General features: G+C 40.6%; 1 pseudogene; it reads right to left on the reverse strand.

The window, feature by feature from the left end:
• Positions 1-5,436, reverse strand: part of LOC119045068 (prothymosin alpha-like) — a 48,292-nt pseudogene extending 42,856 nt beyond the window's left edge.
• Between the last annotated feature and the right edge of the window lie 9,081 nt (positions 5,437-14,517).

Consider the following 14,517-nt stretch of genomic DNA (forward strand, 5'->3'; position numbering starts at 1 on the left):
TGTTGTTGTTTTGAGATTGAGAAGGGAGGAAGGGTAATGGAAGAAGGAAGTCGGAAGACAAGAGGGCTCTTTTCTTTGGGGTTATTGTAGAGGACCTTTTCTCTTTCTCAGGTGTAAAAATAAAATGTGAGGTTTCAAACTTCTTCAGCCTTTCTCTGTGGTTTATAAAGAGTTGCTGGAATTGGTAAGGAATCAACATATGGAAATTGAAAGTGCAGTTGAAATTGTGGAAGGCAGGATGGGAGAGAAACTTGATCTCTGGTGATTGACATTATTTGAAATGTTGATTGAATTTTGCTTGGAGCCTGGGCTACCTTAGGACTTTTCAGTTTTCTAAGCCAATATTTTTTCTTATTGTGTAAGCCAGTTTGAATTGAATTTTCTGTCACCTTCATCAGAAAGAGGCATTAGCAATAGACGGTAACCAGGACTAACTGAAGCAAAGGGTGAATTTGTTAGGATCCGTGCAAAGAACAGAAATACCAATCCTAGTAATCAAGATGGAAGTTTATCTTCTTCTGAAGTTTTAGAATTTTACAAATAATCAATCCAAGCCTGGCATTGTGCTCTGGACAGGGAACCAAGATCCTTCTATCATGCAAAACGCTCACATTTCCAAGATTACCTTCTGGTCCAAGATGCTTGTTGTAACTCCAGCCACATCTACCTTCCAAACAGCAGGAAAAAGAACAGGGTGGGGGGACAGGCGTGCCTTTTCCTCTTGAGGAGACTTTTTGGGATTTGCATATATCATTCTGCTTACACACCCCATCCGCCAGAACTTATATAACCCGACCTAGCTGCCTAAAGAACATGAGAAATACGTTTGATTCCTAATAGTGATGTGATAAATAAGAAATTCAGTGCTATTACTATGTAAGAAGGGGAGAATGTATATTTACGAATGTATTGCCATCCTTCAAGACCAGGCAGGTTCATGGTGTTTGTGCAGATGGAAAAATATTCACGGAGCTGTTGGAATGTCTGGCATGTCTTTATTCACGGGTGGGTGAGCCACGCATGCTGCAGGCTGTGTGTCTATCTGCATGTCTCATGTTCTGGCCCTTGCTCCCCAGGGTGGCACCCATTGTGGCACCTCTCCCCTTGCAAGACTCTCATCATCATTGCCCCCAGCAGGGAGTCCCTACCTGTTTAGATACTAGAGGGGAACAAACTTGGAAAACTGCCAGAACATTACATAGCATAACATAATTCTGCGCATGTGAACCTGCACCATGTCATGGGAACGGTTTATCAGACCCAGTCTCAAGGCTGTGAGAACACTGGTTATCAGGCCCCTCTAAGGCTATGGGACCACTGCTCCCCTTAGTTCCCCAGACACTTGGGTGAGGAAGCCAGTCTGCCTCCACTTATCCTACAAGGCATGATCAGCAGGCTCTTACACAGAAGAATGTTCGTGGAGGCAAAGTAGAAACCCAGGCACAACTAAAGGCAACTCTGGAAGGCCAAAGGGCAAAGCCACAGGAAGTCTCTCTTAGGAAGGGTGCAATGTACTGAAGCAATGCTTCCAGCTAGGTCTCCCTTGATCAGGGTCAAAGCTCTGGGCAAGAGCTGCACATGGACTAGGCTTGGGGCACATGCTGTGCAGAGGCGATGAGAGGAGGGAGCTACCCATGGGCGTCTATGGTAAGAGGCAGCACCTGGGTTTACCTCCCATTCACTTACCTAGTAAGGCAAAGATAATTTTCCAACAGAAATAGGGCATTACTGTGTAAAGTGGGAAAATTTCAAGGCAAATTAATAATAATAACAACAATCATGTTAATTATAATGCAAATGTTCAGAGTTGCCTCAGAAGGCTAACCTGAAGTGACCTGCTCAGAGAAACATGTAGCTAGAGGCAGATCCAGGAATAGGACTCAGCTTTTTCAATGCCCATTATTGTGCTTCTCCCACATTGTCACTCTATCTAAATTCTGCACAATTCATAGAGGAAGCTAATACTTCCTTTCCTACTGCTGCTGTTTTAATACACATGATCTAATTTTAAGTTTGCATTTTTGCTTTTATAGGAATCCTATAACCTAGTTAGAACATGTACCGATATTTTCTCAGATGAGAAAACGAAAGATTGTGTGATTCGCAGAACTTGGGCCCAGAACCTTGGATTCTTGTCTTAATACTTGACTAGGACAGTGGTTCTCAAACTCAGGTAACTTTGCCACCCCTATTCCACCCCTGCCTGTAATATTTCAAAATATCTGGAGACATTTTGGTTGTCACAACTAGTTGGGATGTGCTAGTAGCTTCTAGTAGGTAGAGGCAACAGATGCTGAATGCCAGCTTAGTGCAGTACACAAGACAGTTTCCCACAACAAAATGTAAACAGTGCCAAAGCCGAGAAACCCCAGCACAGGACAATGGAAGAAAAAATGAGAGGAAAATGGAAGGAAAATGAAAATCTCTGACCATTTTTAGCCCAGAGAGGCTAGTCCCATTTTCTTCAGAAGGTAAAGGGTATAATATACCAAACATCTGATTCCATAGGTGGCACTCAAGTCCAAGTTCTGTTACCCTTTGTCCTTTTTCTTGGGTCTGATGCACCCAGGGCATCCCCTGTATTGGTATAGAATCACTTCTTTTTTCCCTTCCATGAGTACATAGCATAGTCACTCTGCATTTCAGTGCTGGCTCCAACAGTCACTGGCCATGTAACCTTGGGCTAAGTATAACTTTCTAAGCTTCATTGCCCTAACCTATAAAATGGAAATAAGAAATAATATTATTTACCTACCTCAGAGGTTCCATGAAGATTAAATTAAGTAAAGCCTGTGAAGCATTTGACACATAGTACTTTCTTAATAAAAGTTACATATTTTTGTTATTTCATGAAATTGCTTTGGTCTATTTACAAAATGTAAAATGAGACCTTTGTTCCACATTGTATGCCTAAATATATTAACATCAATCTCTATCAAGTTGTTTATCTCCCTGGTCTTTTTTTCACTGCCTGATTCCCACAGGTATATAATATAATGATGTTGCAATTTGGTTATCCTCTTGTGAAAAGGGACTTTTTTACCTTTAAAATAGATTTCTAAGGCTGATAAATTTTTGTTCGAAGTTACGAGGGGACCCAATCCCGTGAATGACGTCTGACAAGATTCTGTAACGTCCGTTCTAATGTCTATTCATTTGCCTCCTTCGACGGTGGGTTAGCAGAGTCTCAGTGTCACCAAGACCTTTCCCTTTAAACCGGAGAGTAAGGCTTACTGCTTGCAAGGTTTCCCATTTAACACATCAATGCTCTTTGAAGGTTTAGCCTTAAATTATTCCAACTATAAGCAGAGATAAAATGATAGATGAATACATAAACACTTACTTGGAACTGGAACTGTCCTAGGTACAGGGCATGTTCCTGACCCCAAAGAACTCATAGCCCAGAAGGCATTTCCAATGTGTGTAAACACATAGCTCTCTTATAGGACAGGCATCACTTAAACAAAAGTGCTTTATGTAAAATAATTATGAGGGAAGACCTAGGGGAGTTGTCAAGTGAGTTGGCATTTGATGTGGATCTTGATAAGTGAGACGACATTGCTCATGCAGTGAACAACACACAGGACCATCCCATGTGCAAAGACAATGGGGGGCAGCTTGGGCAACAGCAGGGTCGAAGGTCTGCGCAAACATACCTTTGTGGGACTGAGTTAACAATCATAAGGCAGATGAAAAAGGGATGCTGGGGGAGGAGGAGAAGGAGAAGAAAACAGAAGGTTTCCCCAAGGGAACATCATACATCATTTTCGCTGCAGGGGTCTGGACCACCGATATGCACTCACTTCACTGTCGGAAACTTGAAGTCAGAGCTTAAGGGCTGGAGCAAACACAAGGAGTGGGCAGGGCCCGCTCCACAGATGATGGCCGTGCCTCACCTCTACAATCAGCAGCCTCAGTCTTGTTTAAATTAATAGATCAATCAAACCTGTTAGATCATGAATAAAGGATGAAAATGGGAATAATATGCTTTAATGTAAGTGACAACAGCATTCCTCTCTAACTTCTTGAAATACTTTGATTTATCTAATTGAGCATAATGTGATTTAAAAGGATGGATTAATATATGTAATTATTCAAACAAACATTTATTGAGCACTTATAGAATTCTGGTCACTCAGAATTCTGGGCCTTGGGGACAGAAGAACGAATAAAAGATACAGCTCCTACATTCATGGAGCTCAGATAAGTTTCTGAAAGGTAAGCATAGAGTTCTATGGGAGTGTATTAGTTCTGTATTGCTGCATACTTACCACAAATTCAAGCAGCTTAAAACAACAACCATTTATTTGGCCACAGTGTTGTAGGTCAGAAATCCAGACATAGCATAACTAGGTTTTCTGCTCAGGGTCTGTAAGGCAAAATCGAGGCATCACTGGGCTGCCTTCTCATCTGAATTCAGGATTCTTTTCCAAGCTTAAGTGGTTGTTGATTCAATGCTTTTCAGCTGGAGGAATGAGGTCAGTTTTTTTGCTGGCTGCAAACTGAGGCCACTCTCATACGTTTCATGCCACTTGGCTCTTCCGTCTTCAAAGCCAGCAGTGGATACTCTCCCATGTTGAGTGCCTCACCTGCTTTGGCTCTCTTTCTTCAGGAAGAGCCCAGTCCCTTCTAAGAGCTCTCCTAATTAGGTCACGCCCACTCAAGATAATCTCCCTGTCTTAAAGTGAAATGTGCCACAGAACACAACTTCATCACGGAAGAGAGAGAACCTCATCAAATTCAAAGATCCCTGCGGTTATATGTAACATCTACAAAAGGGTGAGAATCTTGGGGGACATCTTAGAATTCTATCATCTATAGTGAGTAGTATATGGACATAAGATGTAACTTAGATGGGAGGGCAGGCATGGCTGGAGGTCCTCCTTAAAAGACTTCATCCAGGTGAAGAGCCAGTGATTCAGGCAGAGCCAGGGACAAGAGACACTGCCTTCACATTTGCAGATGAAGGAAGCAGAATTTGCCAAATCCTGTTCTCTGCCATAGCTAGCTGATACGCACATTCTCTGGATAAAACTACCCCCTCCCTTCGCCTGTTTAAGTTGCCTGAAAACATCAAAGGGAAGCAGAGACTGAGGAAGCCCTGAGGTAGACTGCAGAGACTGGGGGCTTCTTCCCAATCCCAAAATGGGTTTCCGGTTTGAACCTTGCCTGACTTGGTCATAGTTGAAATCCTTCCACCTTTGCTGACCAAGATTTGGCCTGTGAGGGAAGGTCTGGCAGTGTTTCCTCTGCAGAGAAAGTGTCCAAATGACAGAGAGAGGACTCAGAATTACACTCACTAGCAGTGAGATCAGGCAAACCAAAGCCTCACCTCATGCCCAGGTCAGAACTCGTCCTAGCATTTTCTGGGTCAGTCTGGTTTGACACACAGTGGTCTTTAGAAGGGTAGCAGCGTGCCATTTCAGTTGGTGCCATATCGCATATATGGCAGATGGTGGGCCTGGTTCCAAGCGATGTCACCTTCTTAAAGAGTGTACTGGGAGAGGGTAAGCAGAGATGGCATAACCCTTAGCATTTCTTTTCCATGAGGCACAGGCAATTAATTCATTTGCAGTTGACTACATTTTATCAACTCTAAAGTTACTCAGCCAAGAAAATGAGATGAACACACATGGCCCTTTGCCTTTCGTGCCTGAGTATAATCAGCCGAAAGCTTTAGTATGTGACAAACCAGCACATATTACTGGGGGGGTCTTTGGAAGCGCTGCATTTTACTTTTAAGTTCATGAGAAAGAAAAGAAGGGTGAATAAAATTTCCTTGACTATTTCCCATAAACAAAAGGGCCAAGAGGCAGTATATCATTAAAGGTCACTCTTAATTGCAGAGCAGACAGCACAGGGCCTAGGGGCACATTTGGGAATGTGTCTGTCCCTTCCTGGGGGAGCTCACATTTAACTTGACTCCTTAGTTGGGAGGGAGGTCAGCCCTCATGATCTCATTCAGTCCTCTTAACAACCTGTGATGTACATACTGGAGTCAACCTTACTTGAAGACTAGAAGATAGAGGATCAGAGAAGTTAAATAACATGCCCAAAGTCACACAGGATTAAGTAGCAAGCCCAGGATTGTCACTCTGACCCTACGTAGTTCTTTACTGTATGCCATCTTCCCATTCAATTAACAAATTCGATCTGTTGAACACTTACCACGTGTCAGGTACCATTCTGGAGCTTTACATGTATTAGCTTGTTTAATCTCTATGATAACCCTTGAAGTAGTGGTAGTATTATTCCCATTTTACCCATAAGGTAACTGAGTTACAAGAAGGCAAAATAACTTATCTAAAGTCATACAGTTAATAAGTGGTGGAATCAGGAGCCAGACAGTCTGATTCTAGAGTCTTCCATGCCCTCAATGATTGTTCTACCCAGTCTCACTTAACACACCTTTGCTTTGGTAATGATGAGGTAGATTACGAACTGTTTTGGAGTTGTTAAAATCACTGTTTCAGGGGACTTCAGAAATCCTCTTCTCCAGCCCTACCCTGACTGCACTTGCACTCCTGGGAGCCCCTTCATTCCCATGCTGGACAGGTGCACCACCATGGTCATTTTTGTCTTTCACCAAGGAGAAGTCAAAGGCACACCCAGAACCACTAATTCAAAGTTCTTACTCAGAAAGTCTCCCAACAGGTGATTTCTGAATGTATTTTCAGAGTAGTTTCACTAGAAATGATGAGATTTTTAAAGATATGATAAAACCGGATTTTCTTCTAGCTGTTAATGTGTTTTAGAGGATTACAGTTATTATTTGGTTATGCTTATTTGAACACTGATTTAATTTTTTAATTAGAATGCTCCATTGCCTAATTGCTTAGGAAATCCACCTTTCAGTAATAAATGATGTTTGGGAACATTACTGATAATCAGCCAAATATGCTATCCTAATAGCATTTTATATTACATAAATTCAAACGCCGTGTGTCATGAAATTGAATTAAAAAACACCTTAACTAAAATTAAATAAATTCTCTTCTTACAATTGAACAAGGAAGATAATATTTACTTTAATAAGCATCAAGGACATCTATGAGCCATGCTTTACTTTCCTTGATGCTGTTGTAGGCATGACTTTCATATTCCTGATGAGGTTTCCTTCTGAGGCATAGCAACTGCTCTTTTCCCTTTGAATAACGTATGTTCTTAGCCTCTCCCCTGAAAGTCTCATTTCTTAGTTTTTCTAATTTCTATTTTTTTCTTTTCAATTCTGTGTGCCCTGTTTAGATACTGCTTACTTTGCAGTTATTTTTATTCAGAGAGATAAAACTTGCAAGCATGAATCCCTCTAGAACTAGCTTGAAAGAAAGACCTTAAGGTTGGAAGGCTTTTATGGAAGCTTTGAGTTTTTTTGAGGCTGACTATTCTTCTGATCTAATAACTCGGGGGAAAGGTTTAGCCCATATGTTTGGTATCAAATGTCAGTTTTGGTCTCAATCTTGCCACCAAGTATACGCTGAGAGATTTCTGCCACAAAGAGAAATAATAAAATAGTGGTGGACATGGAATATAAGAGATTAATGGGAACTTTTTGAGGTAGTATACAATTTGAAGCTACTAAATAATCCACAGACAGGCTCTGACAGGTAGCATGGGCATCAGGCCTTGCTGAGAGGATGAAGAAAAAGAACCATTTTCCTCATAAAACAAATTCTACTAATGTTTGAAATGCCTTTAAGGCAATATGCTCTTCCCCTCCCCTATCACACAAACCCTGTATTTTTTTTATAAGGAAAGTTGGGCATTAGCATTTGTCCACCAAAGACTAAGGAAAACCAAAGACTGCAAATCAAAATGAGCTATCAGTAGTAATGCATTTTCTGACCAGAGGGTATATTTTCTTTTCTTGTTTTAAAGATTGTATTTATTTATTTTAGAGATGGGAAGGGAGGGAGGAGAGGATGAGAAACATCAATGTGTGGTTGCCTCTCATGTGCCCCCTAGTGGGGACCTGGCCTGCAACCTAGGCACATGCCCTAGATTGGGAATCAAACTAGTGAACCTTTGATTTGCAGGCCAGGGCTCAAATCCACTGAGCCACACCAGCTGTGGCCCAAGGGTGTATTTCAAATGGGATAATTGTGGACTGTGAAAGGAAGATAGGCAGAGCGCCCCATGGAAGACTGCCCTCTCTAATCTGGGTGGGCCTCATCCAATCAGCTGAAGGCCTGAATAGAACAAAGGCTGGTCCTCTGGCAGACCAGAGGGAACACCTCCCACCTGACTGCTTTTGAAATGAGACATGATTTTCCCCCCAGTTTGGACTCCAGCTAAAATACAGTGGAACCTTGGTTCTCAAACTTAATTTGTTCCAGAAAATTGTTTAAGAAGTAATTTGTTTGACAACATGATGTCCTTTGTTTGTCGCCTGAGAGACATGTGACCGATCATACAGGTATCAGCATGGAAGGGTTGTCAGTTAGAGAATCAAGACCCAAAGTTTGTTAACACAACTGACACATTTTTTCCATGAACAACTTGGTCCAGAAATGAATTGTTCAAGAACCAAGACTTTTGAAAAATGAGGTTTGAATATATTGGCTCTTCTGGTTCTCAAACCTACTGGTTTTAGAACTGGAGCTTATACCATCAGCTCTCCTGGTTCTCAGACCTTCACATTTGGGCTAGAACAACACCATCAGTTAGTTCCGCAGGGTCTCCAGGTCACCTATAACTGACTTCAGATCTGGGGACTTGTCACTTGTCAGCCTCCATAATCACAGGAACCAATTTCTTAAACTAAATCTCTCCCCTTCACACACATACACCCTATTACTTGTGTTTCCCTGGAGAACTTTAATACATCTCCTGAAGCATCTAATCTTTCAACATGTTTTCAGAGGGAAATCTCTCGTATTGAAGGTTACCTTAAAATGTGACGCACCGGTTACACACTTGGAAATAGGGAAAGAATGAGAAAATCGTAAAGGGGAGTCTAGAGACCTGGGCTGAGATTTTGTGTAGAGAGGAGATTTTCTGGCAAGCATGGAGGCATCCTGAAGCCCCCTATAGTTATTATTGGCTCAGTAGGTGGGAGGATGTTTGTGTGTGTGCCGTTCTTCAGAACTTCCTTCAGAGTCATTAGGGAGAGTTGTGATGTTCAAGAATCTCAGAATAGAAAAAGTTATTCTAGCCTCACCTTTTTCCTATTGTATCAATTTCATTTTTATTATAGTCAACCAGGGTTTCATTAGCACCTTAATGTCTCTGTTTAAGACAGTCTTATTTTTTTTAAATTTTTTTATTGATTATGCTGTTACAGTTGTAGTCTTATAAGAACATTTCTGTCCCCCTTCCCTTGAAGAATGAAGAACTTTCATTCATTTATTATCAGGTATTTATTGAATGCCTTGTGTTATGAAACTTTGCTGTTATGTGCAACATCTTTTAGGGTTTCCAGGTAATGTAGAAAGTGGAGACAGCTGTGTGACTTAGAAGCCTTCACGCAGCCCCTGGAACCTGTGAGCCTCATGAGAGCAGTCAGTGCGAGGTCCCAAAGCTTGTCTGGAGGAGGAGTGCCAGGACTTTTACATAGGTGCTCACTCATTATTAAATGCCTTCTTCAAGTCCTCCCAATTTCTGCTCCCTCTGCAATGTTACAAAACATCTTTTATCCATGATTAGTAGACATATTTATTAGCAAAAGGAGCAGGAGAGTCTCTTGGTGCTTAGAGTGTTAAAGAGCTTTCCTCCTCACTAGAATCTTGACATTCTAATCATGTACTTGGTCTTCAGTCCTTGATCAACCTGTTCTCTTATGACTAATTTTTCAGTGGTGTTGTTGAGGTGGAACACTGATCAAGGCACACTGTTGCATGTGAGAGTGAGCTTTTTGCTACCAGGTCATAGATACTGTCAAGCCATTGAGGTAACTGAATTGTCATTGTCGACTTTGATATCTCTACCCTGTGACCTGTTGAGGCCTATTGGCTTCCTGTCAGCTGTGTTCTCTGAAGTGGAGCCCTTGATATGGATAATTGACTGTCAATGATTCTGTGCTGTTGTGCTTAGATTTCCGATCTCAGAGCAGAAAATCTCATTTGTCCCTATTAATATTTCATATCATCTACTATTGGAAGATACTGATTCTGCTATCGAACTAGTAAGCTCTTATTCCTCACTAGATACCATTCTGTGGTTTGACAAACATTTTATTTTCCAAGATCTTAACTGACACCAGGCACTGTGATTCAGACTGACTGCACATGACTATTAATTCATTAAAAGTTTTTCACTAAGTTTATTTTTGAATTGATTACACTTTAATGTTACGAGCTCATGTTTCTTCAATTTATCCATAAGGCTAAATGAAAAGCTTATCTGATGTCTACCTAAAATCCAAATGCTGTATGTTTACAGAATTATTTTATAAGTACTGTTATCTATTAAAATAAGATACAAGTTTGGGGTGTGGGTTTTAGACCTCAAAAGAGGTTCAGAGCAGTAAGGCCTGGCTGAACTTGGATTGATTCAAACTCAATTCTGTAAGTCATTAAATACTATAGGGCACAGCTTGGGTCAATTTTTTCACATCAGGAGCTAGATAATCTTCTACTGAATGAATATTCTTCCTAGGTTCTAGCACTATCATATCTATGCATCTTAGTTTTTGATGGTATTGAGAGTTTTAAACATTTGTTTCTTATCTTCATTGATGTGACAATGATAATTTGGGACTGGCTACATTTGTGACACCGTAGCCAGTGGGTGGGACACCGTAGCCATTTGGGACTTTAGATCTATAAGTATAAATCTCTATATTTTTTATGGTATGATATCTTATTATATAATAAGCTTCTCCACAGTACAGGAGTCTGATGAATAATGGATTCAAACACCAAATCTAACACTTATTGGTAGTATCATCTTGGGCAAGTTACTTGTCTAAGCCTTAGATTCCCCAAATGGAACTAATATTCATTTCAACCTTATAGGATCACCAAGAGTGTAAGTGTTTGTGTTTGCATGAGTGTTCCTGACACACAGAAAGCCCTCAAAATGACGATCCTTCAATTTTCTGTTATAATCGTTGTTTCCTAATGTGGCCATCAGGCTTATCCTTTTGGTTCAGAAAGGAACCCTTCACGTTTCCATGTAGAACCTTTCCAGTGTGTGTGGATGTGAAGCAAAGTGTGTGTATTCAGCAATCAGAGTCCTTCTGCGTATCCTTGGGCCTTGTGGGAATTGTAAAGAGCCCCAGCTGCACTGCCATGCTGTGTCCGCAGCTGAGGGAAGTGCTGACTGCGCTGGCTGGGCTGTCAGATCTCGTTCTGGACTATACATCAGCTGCTCCGGAGAAAGCATCGATCCTCTTGGTTGAGTAGCCTTTGGATATTGCTGCACTTTGTCTTTGGTGTTCATGTCATTTCCTAAGCGCACTTTGCAATCATTTATGCAGTAATGGCACCTTAGAGTTGTAGAGCATGTCTATACATTTTTTTCCCACAGTGCTTTCCCATCTATTATCTTATTTGTTTCACACAACATTGTTTAATAAGTTATTATTCATCCATTACAGATGAAAAAACGAAGTCTCTGGCAAGTTAAATAATACTCCACAGCTCACATCACCTAATTTTTATTGGAAGTAAGATGTACAATCAGGGCCACTTTCATATACAGACCATGAAATCTTTCTTCTTCGTATCCTAGTTCACTTTCAATCTCCTGGGAAAGGTATGACTTTGATGTCCTGGCTTGTATTTTTTAACTTTTATTTATTTATCTTTAGAGGTGAAGGGGAAGGAGAGAGGGAGAGAAATATCAATGTATGGTTGCTTCTCGTGCATCCCCTGCTGGGAACTGGCCTGCAACCCAGGCATGTGCCCTGAGGGGGAATCAGACCGCGATCTTTTGGTTCACAGGTCCATGCTCAATCCACTGAGCTACACCAGCCAGGGCCCTGGCTTGTATTTTTATTCCAGTCCTCTACCCTCTTCCACCCTGTTCTAGCTTCTGAATATTTTGATTATTTTTTAGTTCCTAGAAAGAGTTTTGTTCTCTTTCACCTTTTTAGGGTCCAAATTAGATCCTTTTTTTTCCTGGGAAGTCTTCAGTGGACTTACACTGTTAACCCTGGGCTGCATTCTCCTCTCATGTGCTTTCCGGATATCCTGTACATCCCTTTATGAAACTCAGTCCAATGGATTGCAATCATTTCTTATTGTCTAGCTCCCAGACATGACCAGAAGGGCAGGGGCTATGTCCTACACACTGGTGCATGTCCAGCACTCTTTGGTCTGAATGTATGAGTCAATACAAATTTATTTTTTGAAACCCTAACACCCAAATGTAATGGTATTAGGAAGTGAGGTGTTTAGGAAGTGCCTCAATTATAAGCGTGCCATCATGAACAAAATTCTTATAAGAAGGGCTTTAGGTCCACAACCTCTACCATCATGTGAGGACAGAGAGAGAAGGCAGCAGTCTGCGATCTATTCTTCGCCAGAATCAGCCTTACTAGTACACTGATTTTAGCCTGAAAGGACTAAGACAAGAGCCTAGCACATGATAGATGCCATGTTCAAGGCACATTTGTTGAATGAATGAACGTTTCACTTGTTATTACTCCACTTTCTTTCCATTGCCTTTGGCACATTCTCCCTATGGAATAGTACCTGGAAAGTAATTAAGCCTCAACAAGGAGTGCAGCTGATAGGTATGTAAGGCCAAAGAGCTCAAAGATATAAAAACTGTTGTTGTGGAGTCCTAAACTTCTATGATTGCATAAAAAACAAATCCAGTGGCAAATAGATGATTCTTTAGAAACCTTTTAATCTTTAGTCTCTTCAAATTCACAGACACTACAGGCTCAACTGTTGAAGCAGTAGTTTTGCATATTGGTTATTGCTACTTCAAGCATAAAATGCTTCCTTCCATTTGAGCTCTGCTGGTCCTTTAAAGTTTATTTGTTGAAGGCCAATACTGTACCTGGACCATAGTATGTGCTCAGTTAAATATTACTTAAACAGAAAGTAATAGTTTAAAAATTACTTTTGCTTTTCTTAAATAATTTTTGCATATTTTCAATTCCTAACCTGCGTGAAAGGCTTGCCTGCCTTGATGACATTTCTAAGTGTCCAGTTAGTTGTTTCATAAGACAGGTGCATATTTTGTGACTTTTTATTTCAGGACCTCTAAATATTGTAGATTGGAGAGATGGAAACCACCACGAGCCACATATATCCCTTAACTTTTCAAATAATACTAGGTTTTTGTATGTCTGTGAGTCTTTATCAAGGGCAGTATCAGGTTTGTAGTTAAGGTAATACAACTTTAAGGGCCCTCTTTGTGAGAAAGAGTACAAAACCTTGAAACAAATCGCAGGGCCTTGGGAGGGACCTGGGTAGGATGACAGTGGGGGCCCTGAAAGTTAAACTTTATGCACCTTCTGGTCCATGTGCCACTGGCCTCTCATTAACCATTATCTGTATTACGAGTTAGTCTTAAGTCCTTTATTCACCTAAGCAGCAATATTGACTAAAGCACTAATTTTGCTAACATTAAAAGAAATATTTTTTCCATGATGTGTAATCTAGTGGTTAGCTTACACCTTTATTATTTTTAAATTTTTTGTTTATTTTAATTGAATTTATCATGGTCATATTGTTTAATAAAATTACACAGGTTTCAGATGTATTATTCTGTAACACAACATCTGCATGAAGTTATCTCAAAAAATTAAAAATGAAACTGCCTTATGACCCAGCAGTTCTACTCTGGGAATCTAGCTGAAGAAACATGAAACACTAATTTGGAAGAATATACGCACCCTTATGTTTATTGCAGTGTTATTTGTAATAGCCAAGATTTGAAAGCAGCCCAAGTGCCCATCGGTAGATGAGTGGATAAAAAAGCTTTGGTACCTTCACACGGTGGAATACTTCTCAGCCATAAAAAAAAGGAAATCTTACCTTCAGCGTGGATGGACCTGAAGAGTATTATGCTAAGCAAAATAAGCCAGTCAGAGAAAGATAAGTACCATATGATTTCACCTATATGGAAATCTAATGAACAAAATAAACTGACAAACAAAACAGAAACAGATTCATAGATACCAAGAACAGACTGACAGCTGTCAGAGGGGCCGGCTGATAAAGGTGAAGGAATTAAGCCCCCCCAAAACCCCAAACCTCATAGACACAGGCAACACTATAGAAGTTACAGAGGGAAAGAGGGGTGAAGGCAGTAGAAGAGGGTAAAAGGGAGACAAATCGTGATGGAGGGACACTTTTGTTTATTTTTTAATCATCTGTTTACTCATTTAAGCTATTTCTTAAGTGCAGATCCGCTGTTATTCTTGCAGCATAAGCCAAAATGCATTACATTATATCTGATATGCAAGTGAATGGAGGGGAGAGGCTCATTTTTGAAGGTCAGTAGACTTCTAAGAGCCTCTGTGGTATCTTTTAGAAAATTACTACTTCAGTGCAACTAATGGAGCCCGTGGTGCCCATGAGTGGACCTCAAGCCATTGTTTTAATTGCCTTCATTTGGCAC

Source organism: Artibeus jamaicensis, unplaced genomic scaffold, assembly GCF_021234435.1.
Source record: "Artibeus jamaicensis isolate MK-2021 breed Jamaican fruit bat unplaced genomic scaffold, CSHL_Jam_final contig_384, whole genome shotgun sequence".
Classification (NCBI taxonomy): domain Eukaryota; kingdom Metazoa; phylum Chordata; class Mammalia; order Chiroptera; family Phyllostomidae; genus Artibeus; species Artibeus jamaicensis.